The sequence below is a fragment of the Triturus cristatus genome, chromosome 1_1 (assembly GCF_964204655.1).
Source record: "Triturus cristatus chromosome 1_1, aTriCri1.1, whole genome shotgun sequence".
Classification (NCBI taxonomy): Eukaryota; Metazoa; Chordata; class Amphibia; order Caudata; family Salamandridae; genus Triturus; species Triturus cristatus.
The window spans coordinates 141,635,237-141,660,948 of record NC_140579.1 but is presented as its reverse complement, the minus strand read 5'-3'; the positions used below and the strand labels follow the sequence as shown (position 1 = coordinate 141,660,948).

Below are 25,712 nucleotides of genomic sequence, written 5' to 3'. Positions count from 1 at the left end.
ATAGTATACTCTGTTAAGGTTTTTAAAGTGCACCAAGCGATGTCTACCATTTTACAATATATGCTTTGTGATTAAGCAGCAATATGCCCACTTGTTGTCCATTATTATTACGCCCAAATCCTCCTGAGATTCCTGCTGCATCTTTTTGTTTGGTGGAGTACTCCTATGTCGCATAAGTTTGTATAGTGTTGAAATCCTGTGGCTGGGGGAGGCTGTCTGGAGTAAATATGTCGGAGGGGTTTTTTCAGGTGGTTCTGCTCTATCTGCTTCCAGCAGTGCGTGCAGCGACTGATATGCCCTGTGGCAGTTACGTCTAGTGACCAGTGTTGTCTCAGCGAGTTTTGGATCACTTCCCAAGCAGTAAGAGTCCCACCTGTGAAAAAGTCTCTCGTTGTGTATTTTCAACCTGTGCAATGTCTGTGTTATTGCCTTATCTGCACTCAATGGGAACCATGCGCACCACTCTATTTGCAGCTCAGTGAATATAGTAGTGGGATCAATGTTGCTTCTGCTGTTTTTTTAAATAGGTAACGCATAGCGCCTATAGGGGCAGTTGTATGAAATTTATGTCGAGCTGTGCTTAACAGGTAGCGTGCTTATCAGGTAGCGTGGGAGCGTCAGAGGGTCAGCAGCTTCCCTTTCCAGGTACAAATGTGGAAGGTCCTGTGATCCATGAATCCAATTGTGTGCATGTATGGCTTTCACTGCTCTGTAGTATATTTCAAAGTTTGGTGCATCCAGCCCGCCCATCATATAGGGGAGGGTTAGTGTGGACCATCCTACATGTGGTTGCTTCCCAGCCCAGGCCAAGCGAGTCAAGACGGTGCGCAAAGTGCGAAACATTGTTTTTGATAATAAAATTGGAATATTGGCGAACAGGATAAGGAATCTGGGGAGGACAATCATTTTCATAAGAGCTACAGGGCCTAACAATGAGAGGGGCAGCCGTATCCATTTCTCTATTGCTTCTGTTAAATGTTGTACTGCTCTACCATAGTTTTCGCGTATTACCACCTCGGGGTCAGTGTGAATCTGAATTCCAGGGTATTGCACTGGCTCGCTGGTCCACACTAGAGGGAACTCTGTTTATATGGGCGTGGTGGATGCTGTTAGCGGAATATCAGTGATTTTCCCCAATTTACTCTCAATCCTCAGTGGCCACCAAACCTCCCGCAGTACCGGAGCTAGATTCTGTTCAGGGTTCCGCACATACAGTAATGTATCATCCGCATATGCTGAAATTATTAATTTATAGTTTGGGAATATTATTCCCTGGTGTGCGTGGTATTTGCGTAAAGCGCAGGTTAGAGGTTCCGCGACCAGTGCATACAGCAGCGGGGAGAGTGGGCATTCCTTGCCGCGTACCTCGTGTAATTCATGTAGGAGCAGATATCTTCCTGTTTGTATACTCGCGCCGTGAGATTCGAATACAAAACTTGTATTTGCTGTATAAAAATGTTGCACGCCCACCCGTCACAGCACCGCTGCATGAAAGGCCATTCTACTGAATCAAACGCCTTTTCGGCGTCTAAAAACACTTCTGCGGCCTGGACTTCAGGGTCTATTTGTGCAATAGTGCCAAAGTCAGTGATCTCCCGGGAACAAATCCAGATTGTTCTGGCCCTATGATGCTAGGGAGTAGGGGTGCGAGTCTGTTCGCTAGAATCTTGGCAGACAGTTTCATGTCCGTATTCAACAATGATAATGGTCTGTAAGAGGAGCATTGCTCCGAGGGCTTCCATGGTTTTAGTACTGCTATTAGCATCACTTCTTGCATAGTTACGGGTCGAGTGCCCTCTCGGGCCATTTCTTTAAAGAGACTCACCATTTGGAGAACAAGCTTATCCTGGTATGCCTTATAAAAATCCACATTGAGGCCATCCATTCCAGGCGCCTTCTCACTGGGCATTTCTTTGAGTGCGGCTATTATTTATGTTGGGCGAAGTGGGGCCATCAGCTTTTCCACTATCAGCATTCGTAATCCACTTCATAGTTATGTGGGATAAATAGCCAGTGGTAGCTTTGTCTGTTTGAGTAGGGCGCAATGGGTATAGCTCGGTGTAGTATGCGCAGAACCTTTCTACAACCTGCTCTGCATATGAATTCTCCTGCATCTCCATGACCAAATCATTCTCTGCTCTATTTGGTCGGGTCAGGGCTGCTAGTGTCGCACTTGGTCTCTCTCTTTATATTCTTCCAGTGTAGTTTTAATCTGCGTGAGGAGCCCCGGGATGGGCCTTGCTATTGATGCCTGCTGCAGCACTTTCAGTTCCCCTTCCAGTTTCTGTAGCCGATCTCGGATAGATCGCAATCCCCCTGCATGTTTTGAGATTGTGATACGATGAATGTACACTTTTGAAGGACTCCCTAAGCGCAGCCATTTTAGAGACACTGCCCATGTTAGTGCCCAAATATATTTATCAATAGTCTGCGCGAGGTCGTTGAGGACCACTGCATCTAGAAGTGAGTATTGCGGAAAGCGCCATGTGAATGTTTTAGGTTGCATATCTTCAACCTTCAGAGTGAGTTGCACTGGAAAATGGTTGCAGTAAGTTCTGGGCAAATGTTTGCAGCGGTCCATGCATGGCAAGAAGCAGCGGGATATCAGCCATTAGTCTATACGTGTATGAATATCATATACGGATGAAGAGTGCGTGTACTCCCTGCCCTGTGGGTTACAATGTCACCAGGCGTCTGCCATCCCTCTGATTTCGGCAATTGCAGAGATAGCACAGGCGGATCGCACCGGCTTCCACACTGGGCCTCGAGATCTATCCATTTCAGGGGGCAGGACACAATTGAAGTCACCTTCCCATATACGTGGTCTGTGGTTGGACTTTATTATTTTATTATGTAGTTTATGGTTGAACTGCGGGTTTTCATAGTTAGGGCCATAGATGCCTATCAGTAGCATCTCAAAGTGACCCTGCCTGCAGTGAGCAATCGCATATCTACCTTCCTTATCAAGGTGCACTTCTGTGAGTTTAATGCCCGAGCCTCTAGCCCACACCATGGCCCCGCGCGCATGTGATGTAAACCCAGCAGCGACAGTCTCCCTTCACTCTGCGCTGAGACAATGAGCTAGCTCGGGGGGCTAGATGCGTCTCTTGCAGTATGGCCACGTCTATATTATGTATTTGTAGATATAGTACCACCTTATGTATTTTACAGTTATCGTTTAATCCCCTTTGGTTCCAAGTAAGGAATCTCAGCGTAGCCCCATGTGTAGGTATAGAATTAGCAATTCTGGGTATACCTCCCATTTCATAAATCTGCCAGTCAAAGCACACACCCCGCCAACCACATTGGAAGTACCAACAATTGTGGTGCAACAGTATAGAAAAACAATACAATCCCTCCTCCACCCACGCCGGGTCTCTAAGAAGAAGAAGACTAGCTCGCGTATTCTCACCCACATTAACTCCCTTAAAATGCTAAAGACGAAACAAAGAAGAAGAAAAAAGAGAGAAAACTCCAAATAAATTACCCAAACAACCATTGTGCATAGCACATGAGGGCAGAGAGTGCAGTGCTATCACTACTTGGACGATCTGTATATCTGTGCCGTCACAGTGTTACCTTATCGCTGCTGTAACAAATCCTGCATGTTGTATAAGAGCTAACTTAAATGACCAGGTGCCTACAACCAAAGTTCTCTGTTAGCAGTCCACCTTGTTTAAAGTCGGTTGTACTCGTTATAATTCTTAATACAGCATTCCAGTAAGCTAGATAGGTGCACCAAGTTGGCTCCTTTCAGCATTGACGTCTATCTGCTATTATTGGTGCTTGGTGCCTCAACGTCCCATTGAATAATCCTAATCGCCATTGTTGTCAAGTTGCCCACAGCCGCCAACAGAGTTCTGTTCCATTGGCAAGTTTATAAGTGGATGTCGTGATCACGATGTTCCGTCGTGCAGTCGGCATTCGTTTTTCTTTGCTGTTTCCAGCTTCTTGAGTGCCTGTTAGAGACTCTTATGGTCAGCGAAGATTTTGGATTGCCTTCCACCAGCACCCGCATCAGCACTGGGTGGAGCATGGCATATTCCAGATTAAGCTCGTGGAGTTTGTTTTGATGGAGCAAGTTGCCGTCGTGCCTCTTGAACTTGTGGGGTGAAGTCCGGATATAAGGAGAGGTCAGAGCCCTCAGATCGAAGCGCCTTAAGTTTCCTGGCGCAGCGTCTCTGTCCCAGTAATTAAGCAGCCAGGGCTATAATGGGCACGGAGCTACAGACCGCTGGGCACGCTCAACTATGAGAAGGTGTCACGGCCTAGTAGTGTAATCAGTAAATTCTCAACGAAGGTTTCCATGTTTCCAACAGGCGTTGACTCCACCAGGCACACTATGTGCAGATTGTTCCTTCGTCAGCGCGCCTCCAAATCTTCCATCTTGTTTTGCAATGAGGTTATTTGTTTTTCCGTTTTCTTGTGAACCTCCAGTGTTTGGTTTTGTGAATCTTCTGCCTCCAAGACGCACCTTTCGACTATGTCTAGCTTGTCAATTCTTTCTGACATACAGTCCATACGATAAGAGAGAGAGTCGATCTTACCGTCTATATTGGACAGGCTTTGTTGCATGGTAACCAGCATTTGTTTTATGTCGTCTCTGAACTCCACCCCTGTTGCACCATCCTCCTGCTCTTGTGTAGGTGTACTTTCATCGCGAGTTCTCGCGGACTTGCGTTGATCAAAATTTAGCTTGGGTTAATTCCTGTCCAGTTTCCCCATCTTGTCTTGCTTGTGTGCATGGTGGCAGTTTCCACAGCACCAACTATGGCATTCAGTTAGACCACCGTGTCGAGGCCGTAATTTTACCCAGCACAGACCCCATCCTCCATGTCCACTCAAGTCTATGCTGCAGTTGTATTTCCACGTGCTGTTTACAACGCGTATTATGTTTCTGGGTGTCCACAGAGGCCGCCGCCCACCGCTTGGGTGTTTGCTGCAAGCTATGCCACACAAGGGCTCCAAGAGTAAGGCCACAACCACCAGGCTCGCGCTGCAGGCGCCCCACACTCTCTCCAGCTTCACCTGTATTTTGCTTGTCAAGGGGCAGCCGCATCACGGGTCACAGTTCATCCAGGGCTGGATTTGTGTAGCTAGTGCTGATACTCTGCACACCTGTCCTCCCTCTAGGACAAGCGGTGCTCCTTCAGCACCCTCTCATCCACAGTGCCCGCACTCCACTGCAAGCACGCACCCGCCAGCTCCGCAGGCAAGCACGTCAGAGCCCTGTGCGACCTCCAGCGTCCCCGCAGCAGTCCGCTTTCTGCAGCCACGCAAGGTAAATGCTGCGCGTCGCTTTCACTTTCGCGGTCGCAGGGCCGCACTTGTCTTTCAGGTTCGTTCTTTCTTTTGTTTTCAAAAACGTAGTCAGGCTCTGGTATCACTGGCAGCTTCCACCAAAGCAGTTTTACTTTGCTCTGTGCTTCCGTGGCCCTCGCGCCGCTAATTGAAAGAGCTTGCTCAGAGCCTTGGGGCCTTTGTAGCCCTCTGCTATTTGCTGTGCCTTACTCCGGGGCACCTCATTTTCTGTCGCTAATTAATCAATGATGGAGGTGCTCCCCAGAGCCTCGCCGTCTCATTAGTGGTCTGCGCGTGGTTTTGGCAGAGTTCGGTATTTCACCCTACACGCGCTTTAAGCCGTCCCACCTCTCCTCTGTTTGGATCGAGGGGGACACATGGATGCCGTCGCGGGGGGCTATCGACCCAACGCCTCCTTACCGCGATGTTCCTGAAAGTGCCGCAGGCCACGATCTGCACCGGCCTTTATTGTCAGTGACACAGGGAGTTCAGCCTTCCGAAACTCCAGCAAGACACAGAATCCAGGCAGGTCTCCAGCAAGGCACAACATCCAGACAGGCCTCCAGCAAGGTACAGATTCCAGACAGGCCTCAAACAAGGCACAGCATCCAGGCAGGTATAAAGCAAGGCACAGCATCCAGGCAGGTATCAAGCAAGGCACAGCATCCAGACAGGCCTCCAGCAAGGCCCAGCATCCAGGCAGATCTCCAGCAAGGCACAGCATCCAGACAGGATCTCCAGCAAGGCACAGCACCCAGGCAGATCTCCAGCAAGGCACAGCACCCAGGCAGATCTCCAGCAAGGCACAGCACCCAGGCAGATCTCCAGCAAGGCACAGCATCCAGGCAGGTCTTCAGCAGGAGTCAGCATCCAGGCAGGTCTCCAGCAAAGCACAGCATCCAGGTAGCTCTTGAACAAGGCACAGCATCTAGACAGGACTCCAGCAAGGCACAGCATCCAGGAAGGCCTCGAACAAGGCACAGCATCTAGGCAGGTCTGCAGCAAGGCACAGCATCCAGGCAGGCCTCGAACAAGGCACAGCATCCAGGCAGGTCTGCAGCAAGGCACAGCATTCAGGCAGGTCTGAAGCAAGGCACAGCATCCAGGCAGGCCTCGAACAAGGCACAGCATCCAGGCAGGTTTTCAGCAAGGCACAGCATCCAAGCAGGTCTGCAGCAAGGCACAGCATCCAGGCAGGCCTCGAACAAGGCTCAGCATCCAGCCACGTCTGCAGCAAGCCACAGCATACAGGCAGGTCTCTAGCAATACACAGCATCCAGGCAGGTCTCCAGCAAGGCACAACGTCCAGGCAGGTCTCCAGCAAGGCACAACGTCCAGGCAGGTCTCCAGCAAGGCACAGCATCCAGGCAGGTCTCCAGCAAGGCACAGCGTCCAGGCAAGTCTCAAGCAAGGCACACCATCCAAGCAGGCCTCGAACAAGGCACAGCATCCAGGCAGGTCTCCTGCAAGGCACAGCATCCAGGCAGGTCTCCAGCATGGCACAACATCCAAGCAGGTCACCAGCAACAAACAGCATCTAGGCAGGTCTCCAGCAAGGCACAGCATCCAGGCAGGTCTCCAGCAAGGCACATCATCCAGGCATGCCTCGAACAAGGCACAGCATCCAGGCAGGCCTCGAACAAGGCACAGCATCCACGCAGGTCTCCAGCAAGGCACAGCATCCAGGCAGGCCTCGAACAAGGCACAGCATCCAGGCAGATCTCCAGCAAGGCACAGCATCCAGGCAGGTCTCCAGCAAGGCACAGCATCCAGGCAGGTCTCCAGCAAGGCACAGCATCCAGGCAGGCCTCGAACAAGGCACAGCATCCAGGCAGGCCTCGAACAAGGCACAGCATCCAGGCAGGCCTAGAACAAGGCACAGCATCCAGGCAGGCCTCAAACAAGGCACAGCATCCAGGCAGGTCTCGAACAAGGCACAGCATCCAGGCAGGTCTCCAGAAAGGAACGGCATCCAGGCAGGCCTCGAACAAGGCACAGCATCCAGGCAGGCCTCGAACAAGGCACAGCATTCTGGCAGTCCTCGAACAAAGCACAGCATCCAGGCAAGTCTCCAGCAAGACACAGCATCCCAGCAGGTCTCCAGCAAGACACAGCATCCCAGCAGGTCTCCAGCAAGACACAGCATCCAGGCAGATCTCCAGCAAGGCACGGCATCCTGGCAGGCCTCGAACAAGGCACGGCATCCAGGCAGGCTTCGAACAAGGCACAGCATCCAGGCAGGTCTCCAGCAAGGCACAGCATCCAGGCAGGTCTCCAGCAAGGCACAGCATCCAGGCAGGTCTCCAGCAAGGCACAGCATCCAGGCAGGTCTCCAGCAAGGCACAGCATCCAGGCAGGTCTCCAGCAAGGCACAGCATCCAGGCAGGCCTCCAGCAAGGCACAGCATCCAGGCAGGCCTCCAGCAAGGCACAGCATCCAGACAGGCCTCGAACAAGACACAGCATCCGGGCAGGTCTCCAGTAAGGAACGGCATCCAGGCAGGCCTCGAACAAGGCACAACATCCAGGCAGATCTCCAGCAAGACACAGCATCCAGACAGGCCTCCAGCAAGGCACAGCATCCAGGCAGGTCTCCAGCAAGGCACAGCATCCAGGCAGGCCTCGAACAAGGCACAGCATCCAGGCAGGCCTAGAACAAGGCACAACATCCAGGCAGGCCTCGAACAAGGCACAGCATCCAGGCAGGCCTCGAACAAGGCACAGCATCCAGGCAGGCCTCGAACAAGGCACAGCATCCAGGCAGGCCTCAAACAAGGCACAGCATCCAGGCAGGTCTCGAACAAGGCACAGCATCCAGGCAGGTCTCCAGAAAGGAACAGCATCCAGGCAGGCCTCGAACAAGGCACAGCATCCAGGCAGGCCTCGAACAAGGCACAGCATTCTGGCAGTCCTCGAACAAAGCACAGCATCCAGGCAAGTCTCCAGCAAGACACAGCATCCCAGCAGGTCTCCAGCAAGACACAGCATCCCAGCAGGTCTCCAGCAAGACACAGCATCCAGGCAGATCTCCAGCAAGGCACGGCATCCTGGCAGGCCTCGAACAAGGCACGGCATCCAGGCAGGCTTCGAACAAGGCACAGCATCCAGGCAGGTCTCCAGCAAGGCACAGCATCCAGGCAGGTCTCCAGCAAGGCACAGCATCCAGGCAGGTCTCCAGCAAGGCACAGCATCCAGGCAGGTCTCCAGCAAGGCACAGCATCCAGGCAGGTCTCCAGCAAGGCACAGCATCCAGGCAGGCCTCCAGCAAGGCACAGCATCCAGGCAGGCCTCCAGCAAGGCACAGCATCCAGACAGGCCTCGAACAAGACACAGCATCCGGGCAGGTCTCCAGTAAGGAACGGCATCCAGGCAGGCCTCGAACAAGGCACAACATCCAGGCAGATCTCCAGCAAGACACAGCATCCAGACAGGCCTCCAGCAAGGCACAGCATCCAGACAGGCCTCCAGCAAGACACAGCATCCAGGCAGGCCTCGAACAAGGCACGGCATCCAGGCAGGCCTCGAACAAGGCACAACATCCAGGCAGGTCTCCAGCAAGGCACAATAGCCTTTAACTGGGATGTTAAAGTCTCAGAATGGACATTTTATAGGAGACCCCTTGCTGTTGTTCGCACTGATGCCAGTGCGTTCCCTGGAGACCCCCCGCCCGGGCCCCCAATCACTGAAATCAGTGCAGGGCTTTGGGGGAGATGATCGCTCAGGGTGAGGCTGTGCATGGACAGATGCCCAGCCCTGGCACCGAGGGTCCCCGCGCACTCATTGACACCACTGTGACCCGAGGCACAACGGTGAGTCAGGCGCAGACTGAGCATTCCCAGGTACCTTAATGTTGGTGAGATGTCGGGAGGATGAACACCGAGACTTGCTGCCCAGGGGCCCCAGAGCAGGAGCTGTCCTGCAGGCCTCCTGGCAGTGTTTCTTGCCCCGGGCCTTGACTGAGGCCAGGGCCAGAGGCCGGTCACCTGGGCTTAGGGGGGATTGAAGCGCGCACAGCGTGGGCCAGCTGGGGCCACAGCTCCTCTCGAATCAACCAGATGGTCACTGCGTCAAGGCACCTGGCGCAGGGGCGATTGCATACTGAAGGTCAAGCGTTTGTAGACTGACAGATGGTTCAACCTTTACTCTTTACGGGGTCGATAACGAGCACCGCTGGGTTTGGCAGGAGTAGAGCCCGTCGCTTGCAGCATGGAGACCGTCGGAGTGTTCTGTGCATGCATCTATAAACACTTAGGTAGATCTGGCTGGACCAGGGGTGTAAATCAGTGCATGCCGGCTGGGACCAGGGTGGGTGCTGTTGCCCTTCACCCCACCTTTCTCAGAGCCCCTCCAGCCCCAAGCTTGGATTTAGTGGCTCTTACAGACTTAGACCCCACAGGGCCTCATAAGCTGCGCATTCCTGAGGGGCTCAGCGCCCTACTCTCCACAGAGAGAGGGAAGAGAGCAGGAGAGAAGAGAACCGAAGAGAACCGAGAAGAGAGCCGAAGAGAAAAGAACCAACCAGAGCCCGGGGAGAGACGGTGAGAGGCCGTGGGGGAAAGGGGAAGAGGAGAGAATATAGTGGTGCAAGGGGGGCAATGAGAGGAACAGGACCAGAGATGGTGAGAGACGGTGTGAGGCCTGGGGGGAGAAGGGAAGAGGAGAGAACCGAAGAGAAGAGAGCCGAAGAGAACCGGAGAGAAGAGAACCGACCAGAGCCCGGGGAGAGAGGGTGAGAGGCCTGGGGAGAGAGGGGGGGAGAGGAGAGATAGAGGGGTGGAAGGAGGTGCAACAAGAAAAACAGGACCAGAGATAGGGAGAGACGGCGAGAGGCCTGGGGAAGAGGGGAGAATAGAGGGGTGCAAGGGGGGCAATGAGAGGAACAGGACCAGAGATGGGGAGAGACGGTGTGAGGCCTGTCGGGGAGAGGGGTAGAGACCCGAAGAGAAGAGAGCCGAAGTGAACCGACCAGAGCCCGGGGAGAGACGGTGAGAGGCCTGGGGAGAGAGAGGGGAAGAGGAGAGAATAGAGGGCGCAGAGGGGTAATGTGATGAGCGGGCAGGACCAGAGATAGGGAGAGACGGTGTGAGGCCTGGAGAGAGAGGGGAAGAGGAGCGAATAGAGGGGTGGGGGTGCTAACGAGAGGAGCAGGACCAGAGAGAGACGGCGAGAGGCCTGGGGACGAGTAGAGAATGGTGGGGAATAATGTGAGGAGGAGAGCAAGACCGCAAACAGAGGGAGAGAAGGGAGGCAAACGTGAGGAATGGAGGTCGTGACCAGGGATGCAACAACAGGGAACGTCAGGGGAGAGGAGGTAAAATCTAGGGTAGAGAGGGGATTCAGGGAAGAGTAGAGGGGGCGCTGTGAGCAGGGGAGCAGGAGACAGGGAGAGAAGGGAAGAGCAGTGAGAGAGAGGGTAGAGCGAGCAGTGGAGGGAGAGAGGTTGTGATCACAGGTACATGACCAGAGAGAGTCAGAGAAGAGAAGATACTATCTGGGGGAGAGAGGGGGACAGTGAAGGAGGAAGGAGGTAAGATCTGGGGGGAGAGAGGGAGACCGTGAAGAGTGGAGGGGGAGGAGGCATGATCTGGGGGGGAGAGAGGGGGACAGTGAAGAATGGAGGGGGAGGTAAGATCTGGGGGGGGGGGAGAGGGAGACAGTGAAGAATGGAGGGGGAGGAGGCATGATCTGGGGGGAGAGAGGGGGACAGTGAAGAATGGAGGGGGAGGTAAGATCTGGGGGGAGAGAGGGAGACAGTGAAGAATGGAGGGGGAGGTAAGATCTGGGGGAGAGAGGGGCAGTGAAAAATTGAGAGGGGAGGAGGTAAGATCCGGGGGATAGAGGGGGGCAGTTAAGAATGGTGGGCGGAGGAGGTAAGACCTGGGGAGAGAGGGGGACAGTGAAGAATGGAGGGGAGGAGGTAAGATCTGGAGGGGAGAGGGGGCAGTTAAGAATGGAGGGGGGAGGTAAGATCTGGAGGGGAGATGGGGCAGTTAAGAATGGAGGGGGAATAAGTAAGATCTGGAGGAGAGAGGGTGCAGTTAAGAATGGAGGCGGGGTAAGATCTGGGGGAGAGAGGGGGACAGTGAAGAATGGAGGGGGAAGGACGTAAGATCTGGGGAAAGAGGGGAAAGAGGGGGCAGTGAAGAATTAAGGGGGAGGAGGTAGGATCTGGGGGAGAGAGAGGCAGTGAAGAATGGAGGGGGGAGGAGGTAAGGTCTGGGGGAAAGAGGGGGCAGTGAAGAATGGAGTAGGAAGGAGGTAAGATCGGGGGGAGAGGGGGCAGTAAAGAATGGAGGGGGAAGAGGAAAGATCTCGGGGAGAGGGGCAGTGAAGAATGGAGGGGGAGGGGGTACGATCTGGAGGAGAGTGGGGGACAGTGAAGAATGGAGGGGGAGGAGGTAAGATCTGGGGAGAGAGGGGGCAGTGAAGAATGGAGGGGGAGGAGGTAAGGTCTGGGGGATTGAGGGGGCAGTGAAGAATGGAGGGGGTAAGATCTGGGGGACAGTGAGGAGGGAGGAGGTAAGATCTGGGGGGAGAGGGGGACAGTGAAGAATGGATGGGTGGAGGTAAGATCTGGGGGAGAGAGGAGGACGGTGAAGAATGGAGGGGGAGGGCGTAAGATCTGGGGAGAGAGGTGGCAGTGAAGAATGGAGGAGGTAAGATCTGGGGGAGTGAGAGGCAGTGAAGAATGGAGGGGTGAGGAGGTAAGATCTGGCGGAGAGAGGGGGCAGTTAAGAATGGAGGGGGGAGGTAAGATCTGGGGGAGAGAGGGGGCAGTGAAGAATGGAGGGGGAGGAGGTAAGATCTGGGGGAGTGAGAGGCAGTGAAGAATGGAGGGGGGAGGAGGTAAGATCTGGGTAGAAAGGTGGGCAGTGAAGAATGGAGGGGGAAGGTGGTAAGATCTGGAGGAGAGAAGGAGACATTGAAGAATGGAGGTTATAAGGAGGTAAGATCTGGGGGAGAGAAGAGCCAGTGAAGAATGGAAGGGGGAGGAGGTATGATCTGGGGGAGATAGGGGGACAGTGAGGAATTGAGGTGGAGGAGGTAAGATCTGTGGGGTAGAGGGGTACAGGGAAGAATTGAGGGGGAAGGAGTTAAGATCTGGGGGAGAGAGGGGGACAGTGAAGAGTTAGATCTGTGGAGGTGAAGCCGGCTGCAGCCCAGGGTGAGAAGGTAAGAGAATGGAGGAGGGGCCAGTGCTTCGTAGGGGATGGGGGATGAGCGAGAGGTATAGAAGAAGAAGAGTAGAGAATGGAAGGGAGGAACATGTTTTGAGAACCAGAGAGCCTAGGGGAGGAGGTAAGGGGCAGCAGGGGATGTTGCACTAACTGTCCCTCAGTGTCCTGAAGTGGACCGCGCTCTGGAGTGTGGAAGGGTCATCTGCCCGGTCTATAGCCCCCGGGTCGTGGATGAAGCAGGGAGTCCCATAAAGTAGGTGTTGGCTCCCTGAGGAGCTGGGTGTGAAGTGCACGTAGGTTGGATGTGATTTCATCGAAAAACCATTTAATGGAATACCATACCTGTGAAACCAATTGACCTAAACTATTTAATGAAAATTGCAGGATGAATGGCATTTCCTATTTCATAGAAACCAATTCATAGAATGTTTCTTTTTTCCCAAAAATAATTTTGTTTTTATTCAGTTTTCTCTTTAAGCACAACATGTCATAAAACAACATATCCATCAACAGAGCTAAATAGTGTAGAGCATGCAGAGCCTTTAGAAGTTCCGTGTTACCGTACATTGCCAGTGCATACCCATGTGTTCTATCTTCTGCAAGTACACCAGGGTATAACCTTGGCCTTCAGAGGCCTTGGCGGATGGAAATTCTGCATCACTTCCATTCATATTGAGGTTATAGTATTTAAACCAGGGGCCCCACACTTTGCGAAACTTCCTGGGACTGCCTCTTGCCTGATATGTAACCCTCTCAGCATCCATGTAGAGGGCCATTCCCCTCTTCCATTCCTTTAGGGTAGGGGCTCCCCAGTATTGTGCCACATCACGTTTCGCAACTACCCTGCCCAGAATTCCAAAGAGGAACTTGCTTCTGGGTACATTCCTAGTAGGATGAATTTGGGGGTCTATCGGGTAGGGTGACTTCTAGTATCTTCCTAAGTTCCTCAACTATCTTGTGCCAGTAGACGCTTATCTCAGGGCATGGCCATAATGTGTGTGAGATGTACCCTGTCTTCTCCACATCTCATAGAGTTGGGTGTGGCAGCCCAGCCACACCTATACAGGTGGGCCCTAGCATAGTACACTCTGTGGAGGAAGTTAAATTGAAGTGGAGTCTAATTCACCCACCTAATTTTCCCAGGTTTCTTTTAGTTTCGTCAGAGTGTCAGGGACCTTATTTCGAATGGTCTTACAGGTCCAAGCTATTGCCATCTCAATTCATGCCCCCTGGAGGAACCTTCCTTCAAGTGGGGCATATTCCTGGAGGTCCTCTATTACTATTTTTTCCTCCTGCCAGGCATGTTTTAATTGCAGATATTTAAAATATTGGGTAGTGTGCAAACTGTATTGCCACCGCAGGGAGCTTTAGGGAATCAGTACACCCTCCTCTGTAAGGGTTCACTGATAGACTATCGACACCTAAAATATCCCCATACCACAATATCGAGTTATAAATATCGACATCCTATATTAATAATGGTAAGTGCAAAACTACGGAAAACAATATCAGTCATAAATATAGTTGTACAAAATATCGTTTTGTATATATAAAATAAAAAAATACAAATTAAATATATTAAATAATAACATTAATTTTAAAATAATACATTAAATGTTATATACATTTTAACAAATATAACAAACTTAATTTAAAAAAGTTAAACACATTTAATAATTAATATATATATTTACTTTAAAACAATTAAATAATTAATTTACATTTATTTTATCATTTTAACATTATATAAAAAATTTACAAATATATATATATATACATATATCAATAGCATAAAATATGTTAAAAAACATTGTATTATAAATTAAAACATTAAACTATTTAATATTCTTTAAACCTAAATTTCCCACTCCAGTCAGTGCAACAGTAGGGAAGTGTTGGATTGTGGAGGGGTAAAATGTACTATTCCCTGTCCAGTCAGTTCAAAATTAAAAACAAACAAAATGTCAACAAACCCCCCAAAAATGTTTTTCAAACAAAATAAATACATATATTACAAATTAAAATACAAATATATTTAATATTAAAAATTAAAAAAACTAGAAACATATAATGCTAAATACATATCATACCTATACATATATTAAATAAAATGAAAAAAATATTTTCAAACCAATATTTTTATTTAGAAATTATTTATGAACAAAATCATTATTACATACATTTCGTTTATTTACTTCCTAGCCTATAAACACCACACAATTTACAACCCATATCTAAATTAAAAAAAACTGCACTTCCATAATTAACATAATTATTTATCGATTAAAGAAATATTAATTTAAAACGCATAAAAATTAATTAACTTCCCACCCTTTACCCCTATAATCGCCACAACCCACACCTAAAATTAAACTGTAAAAAAATTAATTACAGAATTAAAATTGTTAAAAAATGAATAGTATTTAACAACTAATTATAAAGTAAGTAACATTAATTTACTCCCCACCCTTTACCCATATAAAACCAAAACCCATGTACAAAAAATTAAACAATTACCCTAATTAATTATCAATTAATTATTAATTATTAACTAATTATTAGTTAATCAAAAATAAATTACTTCCCTCCCTTTACCCCTATAAACCCCAATTCCCTCACCTAAAACAAATCACACAATTTCCATATTTAATTCTCAATTAATTAATATTAATTAACAATCAATTAATAATTAATTAAAAATCAATTACTTCCCACCTTATACCCTTATAAACCCCACAACCCACACATAAAATTTACACAAAAAAATAACAACACAGCACTATAAAATCTGAATTGAATAAATATTAATAAATAAAAAATAATCATTCATTCATTATAATTAAATTACTTCCTACCCTTTTCCCCTTTACTCCCACAACCTGCTATGGAACTAAAAAACACAAAATCTAATTAAAATAAAATTGATAACTACAAAAAATGTAACACATATATTAAAAAACATAATCAATACTTATATAAAAAAATACATCAAATACATTTAAAATATATACTAAAATACATAACACTAATTTAAAAAATTGATATTTTAAACTATATTTTTTTCAAACGATATTAATGACTTCTATAGTTTTGAAAACGATATTTCTTACCCTAAATTCGATTTTCTTGACCACGATAGTCTTGCTGTCGATATTTCTGTGTCACAATATTTACAACTCTATATTTTGTCTAAATACCTCTATAAGATCCCCTAGTTTGGAGATTCCAATCACGCCCCACTTTCTGAAATTCTTTAACTTTCCAAATTCTTTTAAGCGTGTTCCCACCCATAAATGCGTTTCTCGTGATAGTCTCTTCCCCCATTTTATTAGTCTTTCCGCACCTTTCCATGCCACCATGGTCGCCTAAGTTCAGGTCAGCAAACTATTTGACCTCTTACCCTCAGAGATGTAATGCAGGTATGAATGTGTCTGGAATTGGGTTCTTTCTAGCTCGTAAATTGGGTGATTCTCAGGCTGCTATCCCCACTCATTGACCACTATTAGATGTGCTGGCCAGTAATTGGCCCGTGTATCGGGGAGTGAAAAGGACCCTTTATATTGGTTCCTCTGAACTGTCCCCAGTGCAACTCTGGGATGTGGAGAAGTGTGGCTCAATGGTTAGAGCGGCAGACCCTGATGCAGAGGTCTGGCCCGGACCAGGTTTCAATTCCCGCCTCGGCGGGTCTTGGGCTCAATTTCCCCGGACCTGATAATTCTCGCCTCGGTGCCTATTCTAATCATTGGTCCCACTCTGCAACTCTGGGCAATAGCTTGCTTAATCTCCACAATGGCCCCAAAAGCGCTAGGATGCCTGGCTTCACCTTGGGGGTGCCCAGGAGTGGGCACTTCACAGGGAAAGGCCAGGAAGGGTTCCACAGCGGTATGTGCACAGCGCCTGAGAGACCCTTTCGGGGGTGTGCGGAGCGCTATATAAATGCACTACATTTACACATTTACATTTACATTCCACAATAACATTCGGGTTTCACTAGCGATCCTAGTGAACACGTCTTCAGAGATCTTATGATAGGTGTTTTGGAGGACATACAAGAATTTCGGAAGTGACACCATCTTGAACATATCTAATATATATAAAGAAAACGGGGTAGAGGGAGCAATCTCTTGTTTATTTAAACACAAGAAACAATGAATTTTCTTGGCAATCTATTTTTTCTTTTATCAAAACTTTCAATAATTATTTTTCAGAAGCAGATATCTCTTGGTGAACATCAGAGTACTTTACACGTAATATATCCATAAACAATCACAAAAAATTCATTACACAACAACCTCTATATACAACTTCATACAACATATATACATCTTATAAATACAACAATATATATCACATATAAATTCCCCTGACTATTGCTACAAATATGTACACTTCTTATTCACAGTAATACATTCAGAGGTAATCCTCTTGGCGTCAGAGGTATTACTCCTCTCCTGATTTATTTATATGCGCCAAATAAGTAATTTCTTAGTCAACCCAATCTGTGGACTCCTCATAGATCAGTATGTCGACGCGTTCGCGTTTCAGCCTCCAATTATTTGGCTTCCTCAGGACGGGGATTACAGTCTATCTACAAAATAATAAACATCATACATAAAGGACTATTCTGATATTTCTATCCCTTATTTGCCCATGCAGTGCTCGGAAGGAATCTAAAAAGTCAGTGAATCAGAAAGAAAACCGTTATCTACCTTAACAAACAACCAGATCAAGACTGAACAAATCACACCATCTTGAACATAGCCACTCGCCCCAGTATTGTCAGTGGCAGCGTTCTCCATCTTTCCATGTCCTTGTGAAGATCCTAAGCCACCCTCCGAATATTATGATCTAGACTGGTTTCAACGTCAGAGGTCACATGGAAACCTAGATATCTAAATCCCCGACTGTCAATACACAGCTGTCTGGAACAGCTTTGTTTTTTGAAGGAACCAGACCCTGGGTATAGGCTTGACTGAGCTTGAGTCTGGTAGACCTCTGGGGCATAAAGCCCGATTAGTCCAAGTGCATTAAACCATTAATCACTGTTATCAGCCTATTTGCCGGTATAGTGCCTACTAGTTTGTTCTCCATATTGAGTAGAGATATTGGCCAGTAAGAGCCACATTGCATTACTGGCCAGCCTGGTTTATGAATCACTACAATAGTAACACTACGCAGGTCTGGAGGTAGAGTTCCCATTTCTTTAGCTTCACAAAACATCATGAGTAGATGTGGGTCCAAGACTCCAGTGTTCTTTTTAAAAAGCTCTCCTGGTATACCATTAGGGCCTGGGGACTTTCCAGTCTTTAATTGGCTAACGCAGCCAGAATTTCAGATAATTCCATCTCCTTTTCTAGTGTTTCCATTCCATCTCGCGACAGGTTGGGGGCCGTGACTTCTAGGTATTTCTCTATTTTGATATCTTGTGCTAAGGGCTGGGCTTTATAAAAGGCTGCATACGATCTAACGAACTCGGATGCAATTTCGCAAGGCACAGTAAAGGAGTCTCCATCCTCCCCTATGACCTCTGATACACATTTAGCCTCAATTGCCTTCCTGCCCAACCATGCCAACAACCTCCATGCTTTATCCCCGGCGTTATACAGACGGTGTTGCTGAGACAAGATCATAGTCTTAGGATTCTTTCTGTGCCAACAACAGGCATTCCCTACGTATTATGTCAATCTTACGCAGGACATTGGGGTCTAAGTGGGCTCCTGGCCTCTCTTCTAATTCCTTAAGGGTTTACTCCAATTCTTCCCATCTCTCGTACCTCCCATTTCTTTTTATGTGCTCTAATATTTTGTGCTTGCCCTTGAGCACCACCTTATTGGCCTGTCAGAGGATCACGGCGGACGACATTGAGTTTTCATTCTCTGTGAAGTACAGTTCCGTCTTTACTCTAATTTCTTTAGCGACTTTGGCATCATTGAGTTCCCAAGTATTCAGTCTCCAAGTCATCGCCCCTCTATCTTTCTACACCCCAAATGTCAACCAGAGTGGGGAGTGGTCTGAGAGACCCTATGCTAGATATTCACGTGTTTCCAACCCTCTTATTTCACCCGCTGGTGCAAAATTGTAATCCAATCTAGAAAACACTCTATGTGCTCCAGAATAGAATGAGTATGTACTATCAAGGGAGTCCTGTCGACCCCGAGGTCCAAAAGGCCCATAGTTATCACAAAAGTCACCAGGGCTATGTCTTTCTGTGGTTCCTTCGTAAGGCTAGTGCGGTCTAGGTTTGGCTTGAGCACATCCTTAAAGTTGCCCCAACAATGTGTAAAGAGGAGCTTGCTTCCAAAAATATCCCCAACACTGTGTCTAATGTCACTTTTTGGAGTCTGGGGGCATAGACACTTATTAAAGTAACAGCATTCCTATCCCAGATCCCCTTCACTGCCATGAATGTCCCATTTGTATTAGCCCAATTTTTCTCTATCTGAAAAGGGGGAGCTTTCCGGGCTAAGATGGCTGCTCCCACAGGTCCCTGTTGCCAGAGTCGTGTAGGCCCCCCTACCTAGGAAACTGCATTGAGCGCCTCTTAGATGGGTCTCCTGTAAGAAGATTTAATCAGCTTTGTGCCTTCTAATATATCTGGCCACTAGCCCTCTCTTGACTTTATTACCAAGACCGTTTACATTCCATGACATTAACAAACACCTACGACTATCTAATTGGCCTGGTCCTACCATGCACATTTCATAGTGATATTTGTCCTTCGCACATTGTGTCTCACTGTCTCTTCTACGTAGCTCCTATGCATGCCCCACTTGTAGCCACAACTTACACTCCTTAACCAACATCTCACCCCTCCCACCACCACAGCATTACCCTCTCCACACTCCCTCACCTCCCACACATTCCCCAACTCACCAAACTGGCAAACATTTTATGGACACGCCTCAGAGGTCTGTAGTGCCCACCCTTAGCTCACTTGGTTCCCTACTATTACTATTTCAAAACTGCAAAAGTAATGAATAACAATAAGTTATGCCACAGGAGTCTCTGCAGAGTCTGAAGGGGTGGGGTGTAGGCTTTAGTTAACCCCAACCCTTACAATATTGTCTCCATGCCACCAGTTATTTGCCAGGGTTGTCTTCTCCCGGCGCGTCATTCCTTACTGGGTCTCGGTCCCAGGTTGTCCCTCTTCCAGTACTGCAATTGCTTGAGCCAGTGGATGTGGCCTATCTGTGTCCAAGGAGCGACACCCGTCAGAGTCTTGAGGAGTCCGACTACCACAATCTCTGAATGTTCCTGATTTTTAACATATTAAGGTTGCATCTCCTTCCGTGTCTGAGGATATTCCATGTATTCATTCCTTTTGGGTCCCTGCCATTAGCGTCCCTCTTCTCCATGATCCCTCGGGTCGACTTCTCCTCCATCTTCCATAACAGCACGTCTTGGACCTCGTACCTCCAGGAAACGGGGTGTCTCCATCCCTCCGATTATCTTCTGTGTTTCGCTGGGGCTAGTGCTTCTCCACCCAAGTCCAAGCCTCCTCTAGAGAGTGGAAGAAAAAAACGTTGCCGTCAAAGATTACCTTGAGTTTTGCAGGGAACAGCATCATATAGTTAAGTTTTAGGGCTCTCAGTTTGACCATAACAGAATCAAAAGTACGACACTGTCTTTGAACTTCTCGAAAGTAGTCAGGAAATATCATGATTCTACTAGGTGTTTAACCTCTCTCTGTATCATATCCCTGTCCAGAAATTTCAACAAGCGGGTTATTATTGGACGGGGGAGTCGCCCGGGGGAGTCAAAGTCCCATGTGCGTGTTCTATGATAAAGCATGAGGAGAATTGTTTCATTGGGAGAGAGGCCCATAGCCACTCTGTCAGGAAGGTCCCAGCATTGGATCCCTTGACTCCCTCCGGAAATCCCACGAAGCGGAGGTTGTTTCTTCCGGCACGGTTTACATCATCATCCACTCTCCAGCTGAGATCTTTTACCACCGCTGTAAGTTCCAAAACCTCCTTTCCTAGAACATGGGTTGTGTCCTCGACCTCAGAGATTCTTGCCTCTGCCATGGTCACCCTCTCCGACATGTTTGGCAGATCTTGACGTAGGAGAGTCACTTCTGACTGGGCCTCTCCGATGCATCCCTCAAGGGCTTCCCGTGAAGACGGGATTGCCAATAGTAGGGCTGCGTTATTTGGCAGGGCTGTGGTAGTTTGCTCCGCCTCCATTATGAGAGTTACCACTTTCGTATATCGATCCAATTTACCTTGTATTTGGGGTTTGGGCTTGTTATCTTTAGCAATGTTGAGTCACACTACAGGTAGAAGCCTGATGTTGACAAATAATATTGTGTTGTGGCACTGTCTCTCACATCAACTTCACTTACCGGGTCCACCTTTCCACTTGTTGTGCAGTGTCAATAACCGGGGTTCGGAAAGGACGTAGAGGTTCCGTCACTGCTTTTATGAGACTCCTCCACAGAGTTACAGGTACTGGAGGTTTGCACTTTTCCCCTTTCTTCTGTCGGTGACAAGGCAGTCCAGACCACAAGGATGTATCTCTAGCTGCCCATGTCAGGGAGCTTGATGGGGTCTCCACAGTAATTACGATGCGGTCAAGGTTAGGGGGGTATTCGGTGTGGCATGGGCCCGTACTCCAGGCAGGCCGATTCAGTCCATGCTCAGGAGGCTTCCTGACAGTACAGCCTCCTAGCAGGGGGGGGGGGGGCGCTTGCACTCACCAACATCATGGAGTGTGCAACGCAGCATGTGCAGCCCCATACAGCAAGACTCAGCAGTGTTCCTTCCCCCCCAGGCAGTGAATATTGGTAGGTAATAGCTTCTATTTATCTAGCATTTGTGGATTGAAGAGATGCTTCTGGCTCCAACGTGTTGCAGAAGCAAGTCTCCTTCATCCCATCAGGCAATAGAACAGCCCTCTGGGGAAGCTCTATCCATCACGGGCTCTCTTCGTTAGTCAGGGACCTGATCAGACCCACCTAGGCGGCATAGTCTCAGGTATTGGCATTGGCATTTTTAGATATATCTTTGATAGGGATTTCCACGGTATGATGATAACTCAGATGTGTACGGCCCTCAATGGTTCTCCAATTCTTGGTGTATTAGTGAGCATGCATTGTAATCAATCGTATGCATATTGTGTCAAAATATCATGAAATAAATGGTGGTATTTGTATTACTTTTAGCCCTGATGAAGTTGTTGGGTTATTTCCCAATATACGACAAAACACGTGTTGGCTAAAAGAAGGTCATTTGGAAGAAATAAATCTACACTGAAAAAAAAAAGAAATCTCCTATGTTCTCAATAATCTTGTTTGTTACTCAATACAACTGCAATTGAATTGAAGGGCGTGTGCTTCAAAATTCATAGTACCTTTCTTTACCAGAACTCTCACACCGTCAATGACCTCACCCTACATTTCTTTATCAAAACTCACATACCGTCAATGACCTCAACCTACCTTTCTTTGCTAGAACTCACACATATAAATGACCTCAACCTACCTTTCATTACTAGAACTTGCACACGTTAATTACCTCAACCTACCTTCTTTATCACAGCAAGCACGTCATCAGGGACCTCAGCTTACCTTTCTTTACCAGAACTCACACACCGTCAATGAACTCAACCTACCTTTCATTCTCAGAACTCAAACACTTCAATCACCTCAACTTATCTTTCTTTACCAGAACTCTCACAGTGACAATGACCTCAACCTACCTTTCTTTACCAGAACCTGTACATTGCCAATGCCCTCAATCTTACTTTTTTCAGCAGAACTCGCATACGTCAATTACCTCACCCAACCTTTGTTTACGAGAACTCGCACTTCATCAGTGACCTCAGCCTTTCTTTACCGGAACTTACACATAGTCAGTGATCCGAACATACCATGTATTTACTGGAACCCGAACCTCATCAGTGACTTCAGCCTACCTTTCTTTATGAGTTCTCACACACCATCAATGACTTCGGCTTAACTTTCTTTACTAGAACTCACACACAGTCTTTCACCCTAACCTACCTTCCCTACCAGAACTTGCTCACCGTCTTTAGCAGAACACATGCACCGTCAATGACCTCAACCTAATTTTTTTTACTGGAGCTCGTACATCACCAATTGCCTCAACCTACCTTTCATTACCAGAACTTGCACAAGTAGGCTCACCTTATCTTATCTTTCTTTGCCGGAACTCTCACACTGTTAATGATCTCAACCTACCTTTCTTTACTAGAACTTGTGTACCATCAATGACTCGCACGGACCTCAACCTAACTATTTGCTAGAACTCCCATACCATCTGTAAGCTTAACATACCTTTGATTTACTAGAACCCGCACCTTATCAGTGATCTCAACCTACCTTTTTTACGAGAACTCACACACCATCAATGACTTCAGCTTAACTTTCTTTACTAGAACTCGCCCACAGTCTTTCACAGTCTTTCACCCTAACCTGCCTTCTGTATCAGAACTAGCACACCGTCTTTAACAGAACTCACACACCATCAATGACCTCAATCCACCGTTCTTTACAAGAACTCGTACACCGTACACCGTCAATGACTTCAACCTATGTTTTCTTCTAGAACTCACACGTCATCATTGACCTCAACCTACCTTTCTTTACCAGAACTTCCACACCGTCAATGACCTCACTCTACCCTTCTTTACCAGAACAAACACACTGTTAATCTCAACCTACCTTTCTTTATCAGAACTCGCACACAGTCAATGACCTCAAACTAACCGTCTTTACCAGAACTCACACACCGCTAATTACTTCTACCTATCTTCTTCACTAAAAATAACAGTCATTGACTTTCACTTCCCTTTTTTCTAAAACTCTCACATCGTCGATGAAATCAACCTACCTTTCTTTACCAGAACTTGCAAGTTTGAAATTTACCTCAACCTACCTTTCTTTCTGAGCGCTTGCATGTTAGTGAGTAGAGCTCATATTTCTTCACTAGAGATCACACGTTGTCAATTACCTGAACCCAACTTTCTCAACTAGAGCTCACACTTCATCAATGATCTGATCCCACCTTTTTTTCTCAGACCTTCCACTTCTTCAGTGATCTGAACTCATCTTTCATCCCTACATTAAACATATCATCAACAATCTCAAGCCATCTTTTTTCACTAAAACATGCATGTCAGTGAACTGAACCCACCTCTTCTTTCCCAGAGCTTGCACTTCGTCAGTGACTTGAACTCACCTTTCTTTACCATAGATTGAACTCCATGACTAACCTGAACTTACCTTTCTTTACCAGAGCTCTTACTTTGTCAATGTTCTTTCTTTACCAGAACTTCACGTTGTCAGTGCTAGGAACTCACCTGCTTGCAATTTGTTAATGACCTGAACTCATTTTTTAAAAAAATTTTTTACCATCTGTTTTTATTGGTTTTTTTTAACACAGTTACAGAAATTCGGCTTACTTGCATATGAGTACCTTTGTCATAACAACTTTATACATTACACATGATAGGGACATAGTTGGGTTGCAGAATGGTAACTCTACCCAGTGGCTCTGAACCTCTGATAAAGTGCAGATTTTAAGCTTTGCTGTGTACAACCCCCTATTCCTCTACATGAGCATGTCAGGATGTCTCAGCGAGTCCCTCAACCTGATCCATATCTACTTCCAATAAACAGTGATGAAACAAAACATTTAGAACCTCAACCACCTCGGAAGTAGACCAGCTCCATTATCCATCTCCCTATCTCCGCCCCCCGTCCGCTCCCCTTCTCCCACGGTATTTTGCAGTGGCTAAGCTATGACACGTAATCTTGTGTCTAGGTGCGTATTTTCACATCGCCCATTCTAGGTGTAAGCCATGTGTAGAACACTACGGGGTCAGTCCAACGGCTCTCGCTCGTCCCCCCCCTCCACCTCCTCTACATGTCTGAGCGCTCGGAGCAACTCCTCCCACTGCGCGGCTATGGGCGTCTTCCTCAACCCTAATGTCTCCTCCCGTCTGATGGCAGTCCCCTCCGCTCCAGCCCATGCAGCAAGTGAGTGCCTCCATGCCTGCGGGTGAGGCGGGTCTTGCGCCTTCCACGTCCTAGTTATGAGGCGTTTTGCGACCGCAAGCTCCAAATCCAAAAACCGAGACGTCACCTTGGTTGTCTGTGTCCTGCGGAAGTGATGCAGCAGGTAGACCGCCCAGTCAAAAGACATGTCGCGTCCTGTTATAGTACGCAGGGAGTCGTGAATTGTGCGCCAATAGGAGTGTAGTTTGCAACAGCCCCACAACATATGTATGAGATCAGCCCCCGTCTCAGCGCACCTAGGGCACCTCGCATCTGTGCAACGGAAATAACTGTTAAGGGCCGTGGGGGTAAGGTATGCCTTATGTATAACGAACAGCTGTATCTGTCGGAGGCGCATATTTCTAGGTATACGCACCGGGCCTTTCAGTATGCGTTCCCACTCTTTATCTGCCAGTTGTCTCCCCAGATCTACTTCCCACTTGTGTCTGAGCGGCTCTAGGGTAATCGCCGTGTGTGTCCGCAATGATACTGCAAACCAGTGAATCAGACGTCGGCCCCTTCCCATGACTTGTAAATACTGTATGGTGAGGTGCTGGCTGGGCTCCGCAGTCATGTCTCCCCACCTAGCAACCAAAGTCCGAACTAAGGAGTGATAAGTCAGGAATTGTCCCGGTGGTAGTCCCCCCTCTTCCACCAGCAAGTCACACGAAAGGAGCACTCCATCCCTGTACAGATCTCCCAGGGTCTGAATATCTGCCTCTCGCCATTGTGTAAGCGCGAGGGAGGTAAGCGGTCCAGTCCCGCTGGGGGCGCCCTCTAACGGCAGCGCCGGCGCATATGGGAGCAACCGTCGGGTAAGGAAGAGGCTCCTGCGGAAGCAGCGGTACGCCACAGCAAGGAGGAGCGGGGCTGGCACTGCACTCCTGGAGGCTGGATGAAAAAGCACTAGTAACTGCTCCAGCGAATACGGCGGCAAGACGGACGCGGTGTCCTCGCGACCCCTGTCCGCCAACCAACGAGCTATCCACTGCAGTTGGGCCGCTAAATAATAATGCTCGAAACAGGGTACGGCCAAACCTCCCTGGTCTGTAGGGAGGTAGAGTTTCTTGAGCGACATCCTGTGTCGGCTGGCCCCCCAGATGAAGTCCCTAAGAAGTCGTGACAACTTAGTGAAGAAGGCTGCTGGGACATAAAAGGGGTAGGTTAGCAAAGTAATATAGAAGCCGCGGGAGGATCACCATTTTGGACAGCGCC

The 25,712-nt window shown here is 48.1% G+C and overlaps 1 protein-coding gene across 3 annotated transcripts in view; it reads left to right on the top strand.

Annotated features, from left to right (window-relative positions):
* Window positions 1-9,706: 9,706 nt before the first annotated feature.
* Window positions 9,707-25,712, top strand: part of LOC146869849 (heme-binding protein 2-like) — a 99,180-nt gene continuing 83,174 nt past the window's right edge. Inside the window, exon 1 of one of the 3 annotated variants that reach the window (XM_085654697.1) lies at window positions 9,707-9,838. The gene's annotated coding sequence lies outside the window, so the exon portion shown is untranslated. Of the gene's footprint in view, window positions 9,839-9,905; window positions 10,030-10,265; window positions 10,286-25,712 lie in introns of those variants that run through there. The other 2 variants (XM_085654707.1, XM_085654717.1) reach the window with 2 other exon arrangements.